General features: G+C 42.0%; 1 long non-coding RNA gene across 1 annotated transcript; it reads left to right on the top strand.

The window, feature by feature from the left end:
- The first annotated feature begins 52 nt into the window (after positions 1 to 52).
- On the top strand, positions 53 to 23,371 carry LOC102018823. Its single transcript, XR_263542.1, has 3 exons — positions 53 to 187; positions 22,803 to 23,027; positions 23,126 to 23,371. It is a non-coding gene; the product is annotated as an uncharacterized LOC102018823 (long non-coding RNA).
- Positions 23,372 to 24,265: the final 894 nt, after the last annotated feature.

Below are 24,265 nucleotides of genomic sequence, written 5' to 3'. Positions count from 1 at the left end.
CCAGACTGCGTCACAAAGCCTTTCTGTTTCCTGGGAGACGCTGATGTGATGACGCACTCTGTAGCTGGGGGTTTCTGGTCACCTGTAAAAGTGATATAACCTGCGTCTAGAGGCTCCACACTCACAAACTGAATCTGTCCCCCACTTCTGTCCACTCTCCGCTGCCCACACCAGCCTGTTGCCTCAGGTACCACCTTCACAGTTGCCTGGTCACCAGCCCTCAGAAACCTGCATGCTTTTTAAAGTTAATTAAGCTTATTGGTACATTTTAGGTATCCATAATGATCACATTAATCATAGGGAGTTTGTACCTGTACATGATATAACTTGATTCTTTTTTTTTTCCTATTCCTCTACCCTCCCTTCAGCCCCTTTCCCTCCTTATTTACAAAAACTTTGTTTCCACTTTTTCTTTCTTTTCTCATCATTTTTTTTCCTCTTCCTTCTTTCCTCCCTTCTCTATCCATAGTTCCCCTTCCCATTTGAATATAGATCCTATTTCACAATATCTATTATGCATTTTGGTCCTTATTTCTTACAACAGAGAAACAATGCAGTTTTTACATGTGTGTCCAATTTATTTCACTTAAGGGTATGGCCTCAAGGTGCATCCATTTAGCTAGAAATGTCACAAGCTTATCCTTTATGACAGAGTAGTACTTAATTGTAAAAAAAAAAAAAAAAGATCTCCTTTACCCATTCATCAGCTGATGGATATTTAGGCTGTTTCCAAGATTTAGCTATCACAAACTGTGCTGCTATACACATGGGTGTGCATATATTACTGTGGTATGATGCTTTTAATTCTTTTGGGAAGATACCAAGAAGAGGAATAGCTGGATTGAATGGAACCTGTAGTCCAAGTTTTTTTGCAGACTCTCCACACTGATTTCCACAGTGGTTGCACCAGTCTACACTCCCACCATCAGTGGAGAAGGGTTCCTTTTTCCCATGGTCCTGCCAGCAATTGTTATTGGTGGATTTCTTGATTATAGCCATTTTTTCTGGGGTGAGATGGATCTCTGCATTGTTTTAATTTTCATTTCTCGAATGACCAATGATGTTGAACAAGTTTTCATGTATTAATTTGCCATTTCTACTTCTTTATCTGAGAAGTGTGTATTCATCTCAGGTGTCCATTTTTGGATTGGGTCTTTAAATTTGGGAGGGTCTGATTTTTTTGGAGTTCTTTATGTATTTTAGATAGTAATCCTTTGTCTGAAAAGCAGTTGACAAAAATTCTTTCCCAGAGACACTGTGGGTTGTCTCTACTCTGTTGGTGGTTTCTCTTGCTGTGCAAAAGTTTTTTAATAAGATGAGATCCCAGTTGTTGATCCTTTGTGATAGTTAATGTGCATTTGGGGTTTTGTTCTTAAAGTCTTTGCCTAACCTATGTCTTCAAGAATTCTACCTGTACTATCTTTCAGCAGATTTAGTGTTTCTGTTTTAATACTTGGATCTTTGATCCATTTTGATTTTAGTTTAGTGCATGGTGAAAGATATGGGTCTAGTTTCAACCTTTGAATGTGGAAAGCCAGTTTTTCCAGCATCATTTATTGAAGAGGCTACCTTTCTTCCAGTGAAGGAATTTGGAACCACTGTAAAAGATAAGGTGGCTAAGTATGTCTGGTGTTAGAAAATCGAATGCTTTGACACACAGGGCACCTTGTGAGAAAGAGTGAATGAGACAGAGGAACTTCTACCTACTCCTCTACTTCTCTTAGTAATATGTTTGAGAAGAACAGAGGAGTTATGGAGTCACATATGTCAGAGTTAGGCTTGAAAATGGAGAGCTTGGATGTTTCAGGCAATGAGTGATCAAAAACCAGAACTGCAAGAAGTGGAGGGAAGGTCTAGGATCTATATCTTTAAACAACATTGTCAGGAGAGAAATCCTCCAGTCTGTGTGGCTGGGAGGTTATAAACATTGTCTTCCAGAGAGGCACATGAACGTAGTTTACTTCTGGAGTGCTGTCAAAGGTTTGGTTTTCCAGAACTATTTTTACCCATGAGATAGCATTCTTCCTGCTCAGGGAGATTAAAGACTACAGAGGTGGGTTAGTGAGTATTATAGTTTGGGGTTTTGCAAGGGGAACAATATAGTATAGGATACATATTTTATAAGATTATTTGTAATAGTCACCCAAAGAATCATATACAAGAGAATGCAGGAAATCTATTCACACACTAAAGACCAAAGAATCCAACTGAGGGCCTGGATCCCATGATATTTTCCTGCATGAGTCCAGCTGAAGACCTAGAGCCCATAACAATGCCCCCCATGAGTCCAGCTGGAGGCCTAGAGCCCATGACAGTGTCTCATGCAGGCCTGTTTCATGGACCTGAGCTGGGAAAGTGCAAAGTTCAGTGGTGGAAGCTAGAAAATCTGTGCCAGCTGGATGAAAGAGCTGTGCTAGTAGGCTGAGGGATCTGCACTGGAGCTGGGAAGCAACGCTCAGAAGAATCAGAACTCCCCTGAAAGGTACCACAGCCATCCTCAGCAACAGTGAGATGTCAAGCTCCTCCAATGTAACAGCCAAACTCCTATCAGGATAGCCAACATAACAAGCTTCTCCAGGAGACTGAGCAGTGCACCATCTTCCCCTCGGGAGCCAGGAAGCGATACTCAAAGTGAGGACCAGAGCTCCCCCCAAGTGAACTGAAGCTATTCTCAGTGACAACAATGTTACAAACTCTTCAGACAATGAGAACAGCTGAGTTCAACAGAAAAGCGAGCGTGATGAGCTCCTCCAACAGAACCAACAGCTCCTTATAGCTTCCAACAGCTCCCAACAGCCTTTCCTCTGCTCCCAACAGCCTCACTTCCCCTCCAGTCCTGCCTCTTCTGCTGCCGGCAACACTCCTCAGGTGGGCCTCCCACACCCAGCACCACGCTGGTTCAGTTCAGCTGGGAGTTACAATATGACCACCAGTTGTCATCCACCACAGTGACCACTTCCAGCCATGGGCCACAACCTACTTGCTGTTCAAGTTGTGATATACTTCTAATACTGAGAATATGCTATTAATCTGAAGTTCCTACCCTGCTTCCTCAATCTGATGTGAAAAGTTTTAAGCAGAACAGTTGTTTTCCAGTTCAGCCCCAGGACCTATGTGTTGGTTTGAGGGATACTGCAAAGGGAAACAATATATACAGGACAATATTTTATAAGATTATTTATAACAGTCACCCAAAGAATCATATACAAAAGAGTGCAGAAAATCTGTCCACATACTAAAGGCCAGAGAATCCAACTGAGGGCCTGGATCCCACAGAAATGTCCTGCATGAGTCCAGCTGAAGACCTAGAGCTCATAACAGTACCTCCCACGAGTCCAGCTGGAGGCCTAGAGTCCATAACAATATCTCATGCAGGCCTGTTTCAAAGATCTGCACTGGGAAGGCCCAAAGGTCAATGGTGGAATCTAGAAAGTCTGTGCCAGCAGAATGAAGGATCTGTGCTAGCAGACTGAGGGATCTGCACTGGAGCCAGGAAGAACTGCTCAAAGTAAGAACCAGAGCTCTCCCGAAAAGTCATCCTCACCAACAGTGAGGCCCAGAGCTCCTCCAATGATCAGGACAGCTGAGTTCCTATCAGGAAAGGCAATGCAGCAAGCTTCTCCGGGACACTGGTAGTGCATCTTCTTCCCCTCCAGAAACAGGAAGCGATGCTCAAAGTGAGGACCAGAAGTCCTCCAAAGTGAACTGAAGCTATTTTCAGTGCCAGCAAGGTCCCAAGCTCCTTGGAGGATGAAAACATCCAAGTTCATCAGGAAAGCCAGCATGACAATGTCCTCCAAAAGAACCAATAGCTCTTTACAGTTTCTACCAGCTCCCAACAGCCTCCCTTCTTCTCCAGTTCTGCCTCTTATGCTGGTGGCAACAGTCCCCAGGTGGGTCTCCCACACCTAGAACCACACTTACTCAGTTCAGCTGGGGGTGATAAGTTGACCACCAGTTGTCAATCCACCACAACCTATAACTCCTATACCTTATTTAGGTTATCTACATGGCCTCTGTGGATATTGTGATATACTTCTAATACTCTAGCATTTCTAATTTCTTTAAGAGACTTGCCCTGATGACACTGGTCTCAAGCCAATAAGTCCCAGGCTCAAAATCTCCAAAGAAGTTATTTGGTTTTAAAGCGAGGGATATTATAGTAGGAAAGGCCAAATGGAAGCCATTAGAGTTGCCTCTACCTGAGAAAATAGTAAACCCCAAATAATATCACATCCCTAGAAAGATTGCAGAGATTAGTGTTACCTTAAGAACTTCAAAGATGAATGGGTGGTGGTCCCCACCACATTTCCATTTAATTCTCATATTTAGCCTGTGCAGAAGATGACTAGACCTTGAAGGAGGGTGAATAACTGTAAACTCAAGTAGTGACTTTAATTTCAGTTGCCATGCCAATTGTGGTTTCCTTGCTTGAGCAGATTAATGTATCTCCTGGTACCTGGTATGCAGTTATTGATTTGGCAAATGCTTATTCTCCACACCAATCCTTAAGAACATCAGAAGCAAGTTGTTTCAGTTGGCAAGGCGAGCATCATACCTTGACCCTCCTGTGTCAGGGATGTATCAGCTGTCCATCTCTGTGTCACAACTCAATTTGCAAGGATCTTTATTGTCTTTCTTTCCACAAGGTATGACACTGATTCATTATTTTGATGATGTTAAGTTGATTGGTGTGGGGAGTGGCTGAAGCTGGAGACTGATCACACACATGGGGCTGGAGCAAGGCCAGTCCCAAGAACAAAGAGCATCACAGGGGAGCCAGGTGAACAAGCTGTTCCAGTTCAGAGAACACCCGAGCAAACAGGTTGCTAGGCAGAGGGGTGTCATGTGACATCAACTTGCCAAGTGTATAAATAAATGGGCTGCAGTCATTGAACCATCCCTTTTCTCTCACCAGGAGAGGGGGCTCCACCTGACCTCAGCTTTCTATATTCTGACTCTTTCTCTATTTCTTCATCCTCCACCTTCCTTTACCCTGACAATTTTGAGAGCTGTGCTGGACGCTGCAGATTGGAGCAAGTGATCAAGACATAGCAACCATTCTGGAATGGTTGTAAAGCATTTACATGTCACCATGTAAAGCACCAAGTAAATGCTTGGTGAAGCATTTACATGTCAGAGTATGGGAAGTAAATCCAACTAACATTTAAGGCCTCTGCCTCTGTGAAATTTCTACAGCTGTATGGGGCATGCAGAGATATCCCTTCTAAGCCTAAGATTAAGTTGTTGCATTTGGCCCCTCCTACAACCAAGAAAGAGCCACAATGCATAATGAGCCTGTTTGGATTTTAGAGGTAATACATTCTTCATTCAGGTGTGTTACTCTGGCTCATTTACTGATTGACTCAGAAAGCTAACTAATACAGACAGTGGCCCTGCGAGTGAGGCCACTGCTGTGGCTGTACTTGATGATGTAGTTTAGAAGCATTTGGAACTGGTTTGTAGATATTTGGAAAGCTTTGAAGATGCAGGCCTGAGGAGAATGCTGAATGCTGTAAGCAGAGTCTGATGGATGGTTTTGGTTGGAGCTCAGAAGACCAGAGTGCCGATAGGAATACATACAATAAAGGCCACGGTAAGGAGGCTTCAAGGGTCCATTGGCACTTGAACTAACGGTCATGTGTGTTATATTCAGGGAAAACATTTGTCTATTTGTTCCCATGTCCTGAGTCTTTGTGGGAGACTGAGATTGAGGGAAGTGGACTAATTGATCTAGCAGAGGAAATTTCAAGGCTGCCTAATGTTTGGGTTGTGGTGTGGGTACTGCTGACTGCTTTTAACCAGATCTACAGTGAGAATCAGGAGGAAAAAACCAAAGTGAATGACTTGAAAAGTTTTCAGGAAGCATGGGTGTTGAAATGATTAGCATTAAAAAGAATTCAAGTATGATAAGAAAGCCAGACAGTAGAAAGATGGCTTGAAGGCACATCAGGAATTGGCCAGACCCCACCCCTCACAGGCTCAAGGATGTGAAACAGAAGAGCCTTCATTTGAGAAGAGAGTCCCTAGGGCACCTGCTCAAGAAAGGCTTCCTATGGAATTCGTTCTCTGGGATCCATTTCATCATGCTCAGCTACTCAGGTACTCAGTGACCACTACAGATGTAGTCCCACTAGGCCAGGCTACTGCTCAAGCTGGCAGCAGACCTTGACATCATCTATCTGGTGTTCAGGCATGCAGAATTCAAGAGCAGTGGGGTCATGGAGGTTTCCATAAAGATTTCAAAGGGAGGGCTTAGGGAATGGGGCAGGAAATGTGCCCCCAAAAGGGCAGTGCATGAAGCTATGAGACTGAAGCCAAAGGTGCAGTGGAGGACCCCAGGAAGTTAGAGATGCCAGGAATATAGGGTGTCTGCTGAGGAAAGCCACAGGCAGTGAGTGAAGTTAGCCTAAGAGAGAAGCCACGTGGACTACAACTGGCAATACCACAGGGGGCCACTCATACCCTGTGGAGTTCACATCTTGCTCACCACTTGCCCCGGGTGCTGGACATGGAACTACAGGGTTTAATGTTTGCCCTGTTGGGTCTCTATGCTTTCTATTTCTAGAAACCCACAGTTTCTATGCTTTCTATTCTTGGGCTGCAGATATAGCTCAGCGGCACAGTGCATGACTGGCAAGTGCAAGGTCCTGAGTTCAATTCCTGGTACCAAAATAAAAGTCTATGGTTTCTATTCCTTTTTACCTCCCTATTTCTCCCTTTTGGAATGGAAATGTTTACCCTGTGTAATTATACATTGGAAGTATTTAACTTTCTTTTTAATTTTTGCAGGGGCTCTTTAGGAGATTTTAGACTTGGACTTTTCAGCAACATTGGAACTGTTAAGACTTTAATGATTCTTTAGAAGCACACTAAATGAGATGGACATGAACTTTTTGTGGGCCAAGAGTGGAATGTTATAGTTTAGATATAAAGTATCTCCTCGAAGCCTCATGCTTGGAGGATATTTGGATCATGAACTCATACTAAGCAGTATGAGTTCAGTAGCTCAGCATGCTACGAGGAGATAGGACCCGATTGGTTGTGGTTCACAAGAGGCATGCCGTGTGTGTTCCAGGCCCCTCCTCTTTCTGCTTCTTGGCTGTCATGGGTTGAGCAGCTTTGCTCTGCAGTGTTCCTCTGCCATGTTGTCTGCCTTGGAACCAATCAACCATGGACTGGGTCCTCTGAACTGTGAGCCAGAACACCCTCTTCTTTCAGTTGTGGGTGTCAGGTATTTTGTCCCAGTGATGGGAACACTGACTAGTACAAGTAGCATTTCTGAATGTCCTTGAGAGGTTTATTCCAGTGACACTGGTCTCCAGCCAGTAAATCCTGGGCTCAAAGTCTCTGAAGCAGCTGTTTGGTCCTTCTTCCAGTACTCAGCCCACCCCTGTTGGCATGGTGAGCTTTCAGGGACAAGGACACAGAGACATTCAAATTGTGTAGTTGTGCTCCTGCCTGTTCTCAAGGAACTTCAAAACCTAGTTTCAATGACTAATTTATGCAAAGCAAGAGCCAAAATTTAGAAAAGAATTTTATATTTATTTGTGAAGCTCCGATTGCAAATCCCCTTTCAAAGGAGAGAAATCATAGTAAGGGTCTTGGTCATTAGTAAGGCTTTTTTGGTGTTGAAGCTGGGATTAAAAGTGCAGGCTGTGGGGTAAAGCACTGCTCCTGGTGGAGGGAGGCTGACCAACCAATACGGAACCATAGGAATGCTCTGGCTCTAGCAGAGGCACAAGTGGATTTAATGAAGGAGGAATTTTGGGGAAAGATAGAAGAGCAGGAATGAGGTCTCCTGAGGATGGGCTTGACTTTTTTTTATTTTTTATTTTTTATTTTTTTGGTTTTTCTCCAGTACCGGGAACCGAACTCACGACCTTGCACTTGCCAGGCAGGTGCTTTGCCGCTGAGCTAAATCCCCAGCCCCTTGACTTTTATTTTATTCAATCACTAAGATCATTTTTAAAAGTAGGTATACAGATATATGGTATAAAATTCAAAAGGCAGAAGGCATATACATAGTGCATCTCTTCTCTGTCCTTATCTTCACCCACATTTTTGTTTGTATATCTTTTAGAATTAATTTAGTATAAGAAGCATAAGTAGATATATTTTTCTTCATAAATGGAAACATGATAGACCTTGTTTTCATTTTTCTTATTTTATTTAGATATATGAACATATTATCTCTCTCTGTTTTTTCTTGATGCCTGTACAGTCTGCTTTGGTAGAATTACACAATTTATCTTCAATCTTATATGCATGGATATTAAATTATTTATATGTATCAAATAATATGGTTGGGAACCTTATTGTATAAATCCTTGCACATAGGTGTAGGTATATATGTAGGAGAAATTCTTAAAAGTTGAATTTACAGATCGGAGTGTACTAAAACATTATTATCTCTAATTGCCTACCAAATGTATAGATTTGCACCCTCAACAAAGCCATGAAACAATGTCTCTCTTACCAGGCATAGTGGTGCATACCTGTAATCCCAGCTACTCAGGAGGCTGAGGCAGGAAGATCACAAATTCACTTAGCGAGACCCTGTCTTAAAATAAAAAGGACTGGGGATGTAGCTCAGTACTTGTCCAGCATGTGCAAGGCCCATGGCTCTGAGTACTGAAAAAAAGGCTCTCACTATATAGTTCAGGCTGGCCTCGAGCTCACTATGAGCCCAGGCTGGCTTTGAAGTCAGGGTGATCCTCCTGCCTCAGCCTCCCAAATGCTGGGCTGACAGGATGTGGCACCACACCCAGGTAAAAACCTTCTCTTTTTGTACTTGCTGACTCAATACTATCACATTTTCAATTTTTGTCAAGCTGAGAGGTGAAGAATGGAATTTTACACATCTATAAATTTGTTTTGAGGTAGGCTAATTACCTTTTGGTACGTTTACGTCCTTTTCTGTAAAATATCCCTTCCTGTTCTTTGCCCAAGGATTACTAGGCGCAGCATTCATTGGGCAAACATCACTTAGCTGATTTATAAGCACATTTCAATATTCAATATTTCCATAATATTAAGAAAATTATCTTTGTTTATGTGTTCCAGATTTTTCCCCAAGTTTGTCATTTGATATTTTTCAGTGATGAGTTTTTGCCACACAGAAATGTTTGCGTTTTATATATTTAAATTGATTAATCTTTTAATTTGTGGCTTCTGTGTTTTAAATTACACTTAGGCTCCCTACACCCTGAAGTTATAAAAACAAAGTTTCTCTATAATTCTTCAGGTACTCACGGTTTCATGTTCTTGTTTACACTTTTTCACATTTAGACTTTATTTTTTTTCAATTAAAAAAATTTTTTTGAAGACAAGGTCTTGTTCAGTAGTTCATACCAGCCTTGAACTCACTGTGTAGCCCCGGCTGGTCTCAAAACTCATGGTGATCCTTCTGCCTCAGCTTCTCAAGTGCTGGGATTACAGGAATGTGCCACCACACCCGTCTGCACTTTAGTGCTGAGCAGTGAGTGAAGTTGGTATTACTTGAGAATTGCGTTCAGGTACAAGACACAGAAATTGAGCTAGAAAGTAGTTTCTGAGAAGCTTCAGATTCCACTCAGGATGAAAGAAAGCTGGAAATAGCTTTGCCTTTACTCTTCTAACAACAAACAATGATAAGAGCTGCAAATTTACACTTTTTTCCTGAATTTATCAGGAAGCTGAGGTTCTAGGGCAGCTCGGTTAACAGCAGTCTGAGGGAAAACAGCTGCCCCAAGGCGGTGTGGCACGGTGCACTTGCTTATTTGGGGGTGACTCTCTCGCCTCCCCATCAAGCTAGCCAGATTCTTTTAAAATTTTTATTTGTGCATACTTATGGGGTACAGTGTGATATTTTAGTATGCACATTATAGGTGTGTGCTAATCAGAGTAATTAATGTTTGCAACTCCCTATCATTACGTTGTGCTTGGAGCCCCTAAAGTCCTCTCTTGTAGCTGCTGACAAAGTAGCTAGAAGTTGTAACGAATCCCTAAAGGTCAACTGGGGGCAGCATGAGAACACAGAAGCTCTGGTGCCCACAGATAGGCGGGGAATTCACATTCATTTGCAAGCTCTTCTCCATAGGCCTAGCTGTGTGTTCGTAAGAAACACGAGGGCGCTGGGGAAACCCTGAGAAAGTCTCCCTTGTGAAGCAGGCCTGGGGGAAAGGGAGAACAGCTGCTTCAGGGGAAGGCACCAAGCCTTTCCCGGATCCCTGCTCTGTCTTCTCCATGGGAACAAAAGCCGCCAGCTGCTGGGTAAAGGCAGCAAATCCATCACTGTGCAGTAACTGTGTACGAAGCCACGACATCCACAGAAAAGGACGACAGAAAACAAAAACAGAAGCAAAACAGAAATACCTTCCGTCCTATGGCCCTCACACCATTGGAAGTCTTCCGGCCGAGGGTGGGGCAGGGCTGTGGAGCAGGTGCATCCCCGAGACCCAGGGGCACACAGTGCCTGTTTAAAGCTGATGAGGAATCACCTGTCACCTAGTGACGCTACCACCACTAACACCCAGGTTGCATTGAGTAACGGGTACCGCAGTCCACTTCTAGAGCATGGAGAAAGCCCTTTTAACAGCTCAAAGGGAACATGTACACCAAGGGTGGGACAGACACTAAAAAAGATTTTAGCAAGACCACCTGAACCGTAGACATGAAGCAACATTAGAGAAACTTGGAGCCCTGGGCTCCCGGACAGGAATATAGTGAGAACAAAACCCAAACGCAGCTGACTAGATTGAACCAGTCTTGAACACTAAAGGCCCAGCAGCAGAAAAGGGTTGCCTGACTTCAGGCATACAAATTACTTAAATCAGTCTGCAATGTCCTGCAATAGATGTTCACCTTTTGACAAAATACTATTTTGAGTCAGCCCTTCTGATTAGATGGATAATTTCAACAGAGAGATGGAAACCAAAAGAAAAATCAACGTCCAAGAAGAGTCAAATTCTAATTGTGGAAATGGAAACATGTTGATAAACATCAAGTTGCTTTTCTCAGGCGCATCCGTATAGGAGAGAATCAGTGACACTGAAGATAGTTCAATGGAAATTATTCGTATGGAAGCACAAATATAAAGGTGAAAAAAATGAAAACAAAACCACACCAGGAAAGAGCGCTGAAGAGCTGGACACAACACCAGATAGCCTGACACACAAGCAGTCGGCACCTCGAAGAAGAGTCAACAGGACAGGAGAAATAGTAGAAGAAATAATTGCTGAGAGTTCCTAAAAGTTGATGACAAGTACTGAACCAAAAATCTAAGACGCCAGCAACTTCGGTGATTTGCTACTAAATAACATCACGTGCAAATCTTCGTATGTTTTCTTTCATGAAAAGGAAAGACAATTTAAGTTCAGCGTATGCCCCTTTTGTTCACTTCCATTCAACAGACGTTTTGCTGTGTGAGGGAGAGAGCATGCCGCGAGCGCATATAAGCTGGGAACTGCGCACCCAGTATCATTTGGAATCATTTGTCAAGTGTACAGGACAAGAGAAAGGTGGATAGCTGCTGCTCTAAAGAACAGATCTTGCCCAAATCAGGTAATCTTTGGTGCAGGGACACTCCCAGCCGATGGATTTGGCAAGGTTTGTTTTTGTCCAGACCCGTGATGTACTCATTAATCACCTGCACCACCAGCCAGAGGGGACTTGAATAGGGAGCCAAGGGTTTCGTATCACTTGACAGCAGTTCAGCCGCAGAGGCAAGAAGAGACAAGGTCACCTCCTAGATAACAGGCTGGGGCAGGAGCTGGAGGCCTTGCTGGTATGGCTGCTAATGGAGCGTGGTGGGTACACTGAGCACAGCGAAGCAGAGGAGGGGTTAGAGCTCGGAGCCAGCTGTCAGACTGTCCTCCATAACCACAGCAGAGGAGACGTCAGGAAGGAGTGGACGCAGGCGGAGTATCAGGTCTCCCCAGTTGGGTTATGGTCAGCACTGACCGGACTTCCCCTCCTACTCCTGCACATGTGCTGTCTTGGAGCCGGAGCTGCCCTGGCCAGGAGGACCACCAGGGAGAGTCACTCCCTGTCCCACCCATCAGTCAGCTTCGCGTATGGGCCAGCTGGTTCACAGGAACGGAAGAAGTAGGTCTTCCCTTGGAGAACAACAAACAACAAAAACAGAAGGGTAAAAGAAAGGAAAGAAAATAGAATTTAATACTTTTTGTGGAAAATGGTATTTATAAAGAGTAGCTGGGTTAAAATGCTGATTAGAATAAGGTTACAGGAAAATCAACGTGTGAAATTATTTGAGAACAAAGAGTATAACCAGGTACAAAGGTAATTCTGAAAAAAGACCAGGGAGGAATGCTGTGAGTATATTTTTGCCATCTTTCTGCATATGATACTGTACATCTACAGTGTTAAAAAAAAAGCATTTCCAAAGTAACAGTGAAGGGAGCTTTCAATGCAGTGATAGGATAAGTTTATTCAGATCACTCTTTCTTCTCAGAACTGCTAAAGGATTGGCAAAATGTATTTTAAAAAATCTGTTGGGATGCCTTTCATGACTAACTACCAAAGCACTGAGCAAGCATGGGGTCAAGACTGAGGTGAGAAGGGAAGTTTACTGAGACGAACCTGAGATTTGGGGCTATGCTTCCCCTTCAATCTATTGTTAGTGATGAGAACTAAGAGGCGGAGAAGAAGAAAACCCGTCGGATTTTTAGGATGGGGGAATAAGAACTGGGATTCGGGGCCTAATAAGGAAGAGAGATTCTGGTCAATACCACAGGCTTTTGGTCCACCCTGAGGGCTGTGCTATTACAACAAACCCGAACTGCAGCTAGACAAAGCCTCAGAGAGTGAACCCACCCCGAGCCCTTTCCGTCCCTGATTGAACTATGATAATCTGGCTTCTCACTGCCTCTATTTTAGGTCGCAGCCATAAGGTGCCAAAGCCTGAAACCCACAGTGTAAGAAAGGAAAATTACAGGCTAATCTCATTTATGAACATAGACATTATAGACTTAAAGCTATTCCCGAATCAAATCCAAAGATGGTAAAAATAACACACTCTAACCAAATTGGACATATTTCAGAAGTATAAAACTGGTTTAAGATTGAAAAAAAAACCAACCAATGCAACTCACATAAAAGGAAGAAAAGTCATATCATGTTGATAAATATAGAAAAATAACCTGATAACATTAGGCACCATTCATTACAAAAACTTTTCTCGAACAAGGAATACAAGAACTCTGAGGCTGGGGCTGTAGCTCAGCCCCACAGTGTCTGCCTGGCAAGCGCGAGGCCTGAGTTCGATTTCCAGTAACAGCAACAACAAAAAAAGGAAATCTGATAAGGCAGATTACAAAGCTAAACAAAGATAACGCAATTGGCCCTCCCTATCCACTGTTTCCACAGCCTGTAATCACTAGCCATAGATGAAAAGTATTTGAGAAAATTTGTGTCTGGACTGAAGGTACAGGCTGTTTTCAATTATTGTCTAAAACATACAGTATAGATAGGATTTATATTGTATGAAGTATAAGCAAACCAGAGATTATTTAAAGGATACAGGAGTATGTATGTAAGTTGTACATAAAGCCTATACCATTTTATAAAAGGGACTTGACTATTATCAGACTTCGGTATTTGTGTGTGTGTGTGTGTGTGTGTGTGTGTGTGTGTCCTGAAACCAGTTACCAAGGGATGATCCCATTTAAATGTTGAAAGCTTTTACCTCTGAGATAAGGATAAGTCGATTATGCTATCACTTTTTACATCCAAGGAGTAGATCAAGACATTAATGAATTGTTCTTTTCTTATTGATTTATAAAACTTCTCTATATAACCTAGGTACAGTCTCTTTATTGGCTAGGAATTTTGTATATTTTTCCCCTTCTGTGGCTTGAATGGATCATTGCCTGAGCGACCGTTATAAAAGTGAGCTCCCTCTGGCTAGCCTTCTCTCTCCTCCCATGCAATGCCCTGTGCCATGTCATGACTCAGCAGGAAGGCCCTCTCCAGATGCCAAGTAGATACTGGTGCCATACTCTTGGACATCCAGAACCATGAGCTAAATCCACCCATTTTCTTTATAAATTATTCAGTCTGTGGTACCCATTATAGCAACAGAAAATGGATGAAGACCAGCCTGTTTCTTTAGGGTGAGCGTAACAAGCAAGCTTCTAGACCAGTGATGGCGAGCCTTCTAGAGCTTTCAGTGATACAGAGAGCCTGCTGTTGCACATGTGCCGTACGTGTGCCACCACTGTTCTGGGCCATAATATACAGGAGTACCTTCATTGGAATATCCTTCAGGATAGGGATAATTTCCTTAAAAAATATAAGAAGCACGAATCACAAAGGGAAATTTTATGTATTATACAGATTGCATTAAAGTCAAGATCTTTCAACAAAAACATCAGGGGGGTAATGGCAAGCCACAGAAGGGGAAAATATACAAAATTCTTAGCCAATAAAGAGCTTATACCTAGATTATATAGAGAAGTTTTATAAATCAATAAGAAAAAGTCGGAGCTGGGGATTTAGCTCAGCGGCACAGCACCTGCCTGGCAAGTGCAACGTCGTGAGTTCGATTTCCGGTACCGGAAAAAAACCAAAAAAAACCCAACAAAAATAGAAAAAGACAACAAAAAAAGACAAATGGGCAAGACACCTGAACGGACACCTCACAGAAAAATATAACTAAATAGATACAGCAGGTGAAAGAATTCTCAGCCTCATTACAAATCACAGAATTTCAATAATTAAAACACAAGAGATAATAACCATAGGCTCACCAGAAAAGAGAAAAGAAAAGCTATTGACAATGCTGGGAAGACAAGAATCTTCAGCGACTTGCCCCGCCCCCTGCTCCTGTCTCAGCACTGCGGAGTTAGAGAGGCGCGCTGAGCCCAGGAAGGGCTGATGCCCACTTGCTCCTCCAGGAGAGGCTTATTTACTGATTGGGCCCTCGGGGGCGGAAGGGGCCTATGTGGATGGGACACCAGGGTCAGAGTCTTCCTAGACAAAGCCCACGCGGTGAACACAGGCGGGCCTGTCATTTTAAATGATGCAGGCATGGGTCATCACTTTTTCCCTCCTGCCTCATGTCTTGAGCAGCAAATAATGAAATACATGACAAACCTCAGACTCAACCGTAAAAGATTCTTATTCATTCGTTTTTAGGAGACTTGCTTAAGTGCAGGGCATTATACTGCTGCCAGGCCACAATTACTGTCTTTGAATTTCTTCGTGAAACTGTTTATGGTTGCTGACTCATAAGTGCTACGGATCCTACAGCCTTGCAGCGAAAACTTCTGACGCATGTCACTGCAGTGAGTCTTGTCCCTCCGCACCAGTCTTTCCAAGCAGGTTCTTTGTGTCTCTGGTTCAGAAAATATTGGACAGCAGCTGAGATGTGCCAGCGTGCTGGGGACAGAGATACAGTCGCTGCCACTCAGCAGCAACGCTCTCATACATGAGCATCTCTGTTAGTGCCCAAGGGCTAAACTTTCCAGGGAGTCGGGCAGGAAACACCAGAAGAGTGTCAGGCAGCAAGACCGTCAGAGGTCCCCGTGCGACAGCGGGGCGGGCATTGCTAGGGGACAGCAAGAGGCACTAGAGGGCAGCACCCGCCCAGCCGATCCCAGGCGGACTCAGCCGTGACAGGAACGGTGTAAGGTCACCTGCGCCGGTGGCTCTCGATCCTAAGTCAGAATCACTAGCAGGTTGGTTTAAAAATAAGACTGGCCAATTACAAAACGAAAATGAGGAGCCCTTGTTCGAACAGCAGGGCAAGAATGTTGTTAAAGGTACTGATATTTAAAGCACCCCCCATTTGTCGTGGTATCTTTTTTATTTGCTATTTAATGTTATAAAGAAGAACTGAAACTTTAAATAACCTCTGTGATTTGTTGTTGATTTTATACTGTGCAGTGCAGACATCAGAACCTTATGTAGAATCACCAACATTATACAGTTCGTGTTTTGTAGCTTGTTTGTGCACGCGTGCCTTACTTTCACTACAGCAGTGCAAACGCTGCGTAACGCTGAGTCAATGATTTTTACTTTACTTCTCGGTCCTTGCACCTCTGCCAGCACCCCATTTGGGCCTATGGCTTCTGTAACATGCCTGTGTTGTACTCATTTTGAGTCCTGCTGAGCTCTTACACATCCCGAGTTCATCAAAATTCTGTGTTGTGGCCACTGCGGATGCTACGTGTGAATGAAGGACAGTTTGCACTAATCTCCCCTGCTGTGCACGTACCCCGTTAGCATGCTGAATGGCAGTTACAAATGACAAGGTCAAGGTTAAAATTATGTTCCACACACAAATGTGTATGCTATTTCAGAGGTCATGGGCAACTGGAAACATCCAGAGATAGGGAGACCTCGTAACCTGTCCCAGAACCTCAATCTGCATCTTGCCAGGCTACAGACTGCATTCTAAGCTGGGGTCCTGGAGCTGGAGGGCTGGGGGTAGCTCAACAGCAAGCAGCTGTTTAGCACACTCAGGGCCTTGAGTTTGACTCCCAGAACCACCAGAAGAAAAAAAGAGAGATACAGATCCTTAGAAAGATGGAAGTCCTTCCTACTCCCTCAAAGTCACAGCCTTGTGCAGCCCTCAGGGGCACCCTAACGCTATGGTAGTCGAGACCGGTTTCTTCTGGATGTAGATGCAGTCTATTTTAGCGGACTCATAAAAGTGTTATTATTATTCCATAATTTTCTCCAAATCTTTTAATTGGTGCATAGCTGTTATATAGATTCCTTGGCTTCATTTTGGCAGACTGTTTTGGCACATAATATATTTTAATCATTTTCACCTTCCCATCACTCCTGTGCTCCACCTTCCCCTACTTTCACATTTTGGCAGGAGGGAGAGGGTTCAATATGTTTAATATGCCTTGATTATATCCGCCCCTCATTACCCACGCCCTATTACCCAGAATAGTCTCCCTTTTACATATCATCTTTTTTTAGATCCAACATATTTGGGGAACCTGTGATGCCTGTCTTTCTGAGTTTGACTTTTGCTCAACATAATGATCTTCAGATCTGTTCATTTTTCTGCAAATGACAAAATTTTGTTCCTTATGGCCAGATAATATTCCATTGTGTATATATCACATTATCTTTACCCATTCATCTATTGACAAGCACCTACGATGGTTTCATATCTTGGATATTGTGAATTGCCATGATAAATGCGGATATGCAAGTGTCCCTATAATTGCTGTGGGTATATACCAAGAAGTGGTACAGCTGGATCAAATGGTAGCTCTCCTTTTACTCTTTTGAGGAGCCTCTATACTGATTCCTGTGGCTACTGCACTACTTTACATTCCAGCAGCAGGAATCCTTCTAGGATTCCTTTCCCTCTGTACCTTTGACAGTATTTATCATGCTTTGTACTCTTGACGGTAGTCATTCTGACTGGGGTGAGATGGAATCTCAATGTGGTTTGATTTAGATTGTTGAATATTTTTTATATATTTATTAGAAGTTTGTTCTTCTTTTGAGAAGTGTCTGTCCATTTGCCTATTTAATGACTGGGCTATTTGATTTTTGATGTTAAGTTTTTTGAGTTCGTTATATATTCTAGGTGCTAATCTTCTGTGAGAAGAGTAGCTGGCAAAGATTTCTCCCATTCTGTACTCCTCAGACAGAGGACTAATATCTAGAATATATAAAAACTCAAAAAATTAAACCACCTAAAATTAAAGACCCAGTCAAAAAATGGGCAAGAGAAATGAACAGATACTTCACAGAGGAAGAAATACAAATGGTTAACAAATATATGAAAAAAACTCAACATCTCTGGCTGTCTTAGTTACTTTTTTTGTTGCTGGGACAAAATATTTGACACCCAAAGTTAAGGGAGGAAAGGTTTATTTGGCTCACAGTTTATAGAGGTTTCAGTCCATAGTTGGCTGGCTCCAAGGCAGGGTGGCACATGGCAGAGGGCAGCAGCTCATGGTGGCGGAAGACAGCAAAAGCAGCAGGGGAGCGTGAGGAAGCCTCTTTCTGTCCCTGACATTGTATTCAGTCTGCTAGGGTTAGGGCTGTGCCAATTCAGTCAGTGGACTGATCCAGCGAACACCCACACTTCATCCCAGCATTGCACTATGAATCAATCACACGTTCTAGTTTCAGCCACCTCTGAAAAAACTCTAAGATCGCATGAGGCCTTGGGGGAGCATCTAGATGCAAACCATGACACTGGGCATTAGAGAAATGCAAATTAAATAATGCTAAGACTCCACCTCATTCCAGAAAGAATGGCAATCATGAAGAAATCAAACAGTAACAAATTCTGGCATAGCTGTGCTGAAAAAGGGACCCTCTTTCATTGTTGGTGGGAATGTGGACTAGTACAATCATTATGGAAATTAGTATGGAGATTTCTCAAAGAATTGAAATGAAAAATTCCATATGACCCAGCTTTCCCCCATCCAGGGATCTTCCCCAAAGAGCTTAAAAGTCATATTACAGCAATACTTACATACCAGTGTTTATTGCAGCACAATTTGTAATAGATAAATCTTGGAAGCAGCCTGTATACTCATCAACAGATGATTGGATAAAGAAAAATGTGGTATCTATATACAATGGAATACTACTCAGCTATAAAGAATGACAAATTTGAAATATTTGTAGGAAAATGGATGGACTTAGAAAATGTCATGTTGATTGAAATAAAGCAGACACACACGCTTAAATATCATTTAGTATCTCTCGTTTGAGTGAGGCAAGGTACAAACAAGGAGAAAAATAAAGGATGGATAGAAGGGACTAGGGGACCGGTCTCTTGCAATAGGGAAGTGGTCCAGGAGAAGAAGGGCGAGGGGTGAGGAGCAGGGGAAGGGGAAGTAAGTAGAACGAAGAATACCACGCACAGGAGCCTAATGACCTCAGTGGGTGTAAACATTCTACGGCATAACATGAGCTAAGATTAACAATGCCAACAAGAATGAAAATCAGGACGGGGAATTAGAAGAGGAGGAAGGGAGGGGAGAAGAAAGGGGAAGGAGATTTAAAAAACAAAAAAACAAGCTATAGTGTGTACATGTGCCCATTCCTCAAGATGACTGTAACCTGCACGTATGCAAACATATACTAATAAAATAAAATAAAAAGCTTTAAAAAACACTGGACATGGTGGTGCACAGCTGTAATCCCAGCCCTTAGGAGGCTGAGGCAAAAGGATCCCTTTGAGTTAGAGGTCATCTTGGGATACACAGTGAGTTCAAGGACAGCCTAAACTGCATAATGAGACCCTGTCTCAAAAAAAAGTTAAAAAAAGAACATCTGAAATGAAATTATGGTCCTACAAGGAAAACACAGATTGAAATAAACTACCAACTGTTCAGGACATGATGGAAACTCAGAAACAAAGGGCAAGTGAAAACAATGCAGATAAATGATAAACAAATAAACAAACAGACAGATGAAAGAAAGTTTTCTCCCACTGTGTAGGCTGTCTCTTCATTCTGTTAGTTGTTTCCCTTGCTCGGCAGAAGCTTTAATTTGATGTAATCCCACTTCTTGATTCTTGCTATTATTTCCTGTATTACTGGAGTCTTACCCAGGAAGTCTTATGGCTTCAAGTGTTTACCCCTATGTTTTCCTTAGCAGTCCCAAAATTTCAGGTCTTATCCTTCCATCTTTGACTCATTTTGAATAGATTTTTGCACAAAAGGAGAGATAAGGACCTAGTTTCAATCTTCAGTCAGGTGGATATCCTGTTTCTCCAGCAACATGTGATAAGAGGCTCCCTTGGCTGGGGAAATGGCCCATAATGCCAGTGCTCAGGAGGCTGAAGCAGGATGATTGCAGCAAGTTCAAGGCCAGCCTGAATTACACAGAAGGACCCTGTCTCAAAAGCAAGGGGAGGGGGCTCTCCTTTCCCAGCATATGATTTTGGCTTCTTTGTCCAGAACTGGATGGCTACAGTTGTGTGGATTTGTTTCTGTGTCTTCTATTGTGTTTCATTTGCCTATATGCCTACTTTTTGTGCCAGTACTGTACTGTTTTTGTTACTGTGGCTTCATAGTACAACTAGAAATTGGGAATTGTGATGCCTCCAGCCTTGCTCTTTTTGCTTAATATTGCTGTTGTCGTTCTGGCTTTCATGTTTCTGTATGAGTTTTAGGATTGTTTGCTTTAATTCTGTGAAGAACGCCATCGGCATTTGATGGAGATGGCGTTGCACCTGTAGCTTGCTTTCGGGAATGTAGCCATGCTAACAGTATTAATTCTGCCAGTCGATGCACTTGGGCGGTCTTCCTGTCTTCTCTTGTCTTCTTCAGCATTATGCACTCAGCATCCTTTCAGCATTATGAAATTTTCATTGTTCAGGTCTTTCACCTCCTTAGTTAAGATGATTCCTAAGTATTTTTTTTTTGAAGCTGTGTTAATGGAATTATTTTCCTCATTTTTTTTTTCAGCTAGTCCATTTTTGGTGTATAGAAAAGCTATTGATTTTCTTCTTCTTCTTTTTTTTTTTTTGTGGTGCTGGGGATTGAACTCAGGGCCTTATGCGTGCTAGGCAAGCACTCCACCACTGAGCTACATCTCCAGCCCAAGCTGTTGATTTTTAACGTTGATTTTATATCCTGGTGCTTTGCCAAATTTGTTTGTCGGCCTAAGTCTTTTGGTAGGGTCTTTGAGTCTTCTGAATAATGGATCATATCACCTGCAAACAAGGGTAATGGGACTTCTTTCTTTCCTATTTGTATTTGCAAGCACGGAGCTCAGCAGACAGAAGCAGCAGAAGGGGCGGCTGGCAGTCTGCGATTTGAGTGAGTCTCGGCGTGTGGTCACATCCTGGCCGGCAAAGGGCAGTGCGTTAGTCAGGTCAGCGTGTGGCCCCTCACACCTTAGAGCAGTGTCGAAGGAAAGAGAGCAGCCAGTTAGTAATTAACGGCGGCTAACAGCTCTGGGTGGTATCAGGAGAGACATGCCAGTTTACACGGGCATGACAGAGACACTGTGGGCCTTTCCGCGGCTGCTGCTTCTGAGGAATAATACGGACGTGGCACTCTGCAGGAGAAAGAAAATGTCAGTGACTCAGTCCAGCCATATCAGTAAACAAGTAAGAACAAACAACAACAACAAAGCCCAGATGTCCAGTTTTCAACAAAACATTATAAACCACAGGATGAAGCAGGGAAACACGAGCCAAATCAGGCAACAAAAACTGCCTCGAGTGGTTGCATGTTGGAATGAGAAGAGAAAGGCTTCAAGGCAAGCATTTCTAAAACACATTTTAATGTTGGATTTTTAAGACAGAATCTCACTATGTAGCCAGTGATGGAGCTCAGTGGCACAGCTCCTGCTTGGCAAGCCCAAGGTCCTGAGTTCGAATCCTGGTACCAAAAAAAAATCTCACTATGTATCCCAGGCTGGCCTTGAACTTGCAGCAATTCTCATGCCTCAGCCTTCCAAGTGCTGGGATTACAGGCATACACCACCACGTGAGGCTGGTATAGTCAAGTGTGGTGGGGCATGCTTATAATTCCAGCACTCTTGTAGGCCGAGGTTACAAGATCTTGTAGGAAGATTACGAATTCAATTCCAGCCTGGGCGATTTAGCAACTCAGTGAGAACTTGTCTCAGAGTAAAAAATGAAAAAGGGGGGATGTATTTCAGTGTGAATACCCTGAGTTCGATCCACAGTACCACACACACAAAACAGCTCTTATAAATTTGTTCAGAGAGCTAAAGGAGTTGGGCATGGTGGCTTATGCCAGTAATCTCAGCACTTGGGAGGCTGAGGCAGGATGATCACTGTGAGTTGGAGGCCAGCCTGGGATACATAAGTGAGTTCAAGGCCAGCCTGAACTATATAGCAAGACTGTCTCGAAAAAAAAAAAAACCAAAAAACCAAAAACAAAAAAACAACAAAAGAAAAAACAACAACAACAAAAAAAAACAATTAAAGGAAACTATACCCTAAGAATATGGGAAGACATGTCTCACCAAATAGAGGTTATCGGTAAAGGAATAGAAATTATAAAATAACTTGAAATTTGGGAAAGAAATGGAATTTTTGAAAAAAAAAGAAATGGAAGTTTTAGAGTTGAAAAGTGCGATAACTAAATGAAAATTTGCTAGTGGGGATACATGTTAGACTTAAACTGGCAGAAAAAAGAATTAGTGAACTTGACAATAGATTAATAGAGATTATGTAGCCTGAAGGAGACAGAGAAAATAATTTTTAAAATGAGCATAGTCTCAGGTAAATGTGGGGCAACTTTTTAGTGGAAAGATAGAAAAGAAAGAAACAAAAAGTGTTCAAAGAAGTAATAACTAAAAATTTCCCAAAGCTGATGAAAAATGTTATTTTACACATTGAAAATTCTCAACTCTAAGTAGGATAAGCACAAAGAGATCCAGACATATTATAGTCAAAATGTTGAAAGACAAAAGTTTGAACATAGAAAGAGAAAATTCATCACCTACAAGGGAACCCCAAGAAGATTAACAGATGACTTCTTGTCAGAAACAGTGGAGTCCAGAAGGCAACAGGACACCATATTCAAAATACAGTTGCTCCTCCTCATCTGCACGAGGTGTGTTCCAAGACCTCCAACGGATGCCTGAGACTGTAGACAGCACTGAGCCTGTATTTACTATGATTTTTCCTATACACATATATCTATGATAAAGTTTCATTTATTAATTAGGCATGGTAAAAGATCAACAATTGTTAATAATAGAATGATTATAATATATTTTAATAATATATTTAATTGTTAATAATAGAATGATTATAATATATTTTAATGTTCTCTCCTCTCTCTCAGTACCTTATTGCTCTGTGCTTACTTTTCTTTTGTGACTAGAGGATGTAAGAGGAACGCCTACGTGCTGAGGTGAAGTGAGGTGAGTGACATAGGCATTGTGCAGTGGCATTATTCTGCTATGTGAAGGCTATCTGAGCACAAGAACTGCTCTATTTCAAAAGTCAGTTTGATAACCAAGACTGCCACTAAATGACTGATGAATGAGCAGAGTATACACTGTGGATACGCTGGACAGAGGGATGATTCATGTCCTGGATAGGACAGGTGAGAAGGTACAAGATTTCATCAAACTGCTCAGAATGGTGTGGAAATTAAAACTTATGAATTATTTATATCTGGAATTTTCTGTTTAATATTTTCAGATAATGGCCATGAGTAACTGAAGCCATAAAAAGTGAAAGCAGATAAAGGGGGACTACTATAGAAGAAGAAAAAAATCTGGCAAGCAAGAACCCCCTCTCTTTTTGGACACATAACTGTACACATATATGAGATGCATTGTGATGTGCTGATTCATGTATTCACTGGACAATGACAAATTGGGGTAATCTGCCTACCTATCTGCTTATACTTTTAATAAAATTTCTTTATGGTGAATACATTCAAAACCTTCTCTTCTAAGATAAACTTGAGTCATTTATAAGAAAGTAGATACACTTTGAGATCATAATGTTAAGTGAAATAAATCAGACATAAAAGCTTAAATATTACATGGCTTTTATGAAAAAACCAAAGTATAAATAAGGGCGAATAAAAGATGGATGACTGGAAGGAGGGAGGTAGATCTTTCCCAAAGGTGAAGGGGAGTAAAGAGGGGGGGAACGAGGATGGAAAAAGCCAAGTCACTGAATAAGTTGGAATAAATTCAAAGTGATTGACCTCATACAAGGCACACTGTGATTACAATGGAACGAAATTAAAAGTCAGTATGAGAAAGAAATTTGGGGAATTGATGAACAGGTAGAAATAAACAAATCCTAAGTAACTAATGAATCAAAAATCATAAGGGAAATTGCAAAATATTTTGAGATGAATGAAAAGGAAAACACAGTCACCAGAACTTATGAAATGCAGCAAAAGCAATGGTTGCAGGGGAGTTTATAACTATAAACACATTAAAAAGGACAAAGTTCTTGGGCTGGGGATGGTAGAGCACTTGCCCAGCATGTGTGAGACACTGTAAAAAAATCCACACTGCTCTCAAATCTGTAACCTAACTTTCCACTTTATGAAACTAGAAAAAGAAGAGCAAACTAAACTTAAAACAAACAGAAAAAAGCAAATAATAAATATTAGAGCAGCAATAAATGAAAGGGACATTAAATACTAAAAATGATACAGAAAAAAATAAACTTGAAGCTTAATTCTCAGAAAACATTGAATTAATATTTTTAAAACTTTCCACAGAGAAAAGATCCTAGATTTTCTTTAATATGTCTATGTGTTCCTAGGTAGAAGATCAGAAGATTAAATATTAAGATGGCCAGTGTTTCCAAAACTGA

This window comes from Chinchilla lanigera, unplaced genomic scaffold (genome assembly GCF_000276665.1).
Source record: "Chinchilla lanigera isolate Chin_1 unplaced genomic scaffold, ChiLan1.0 scaffold00071, whole genome shotgun sequence".
Lineage (NCBI taxonomy): Eukaryota > Metazoa > Chordata > Mammalia > Rodentia > Chinchillidae > Chinchilla > Chinchilla lanigera.
This window is presented reverse-complemented; position numbering and strand designations above follow the sequence as displayed.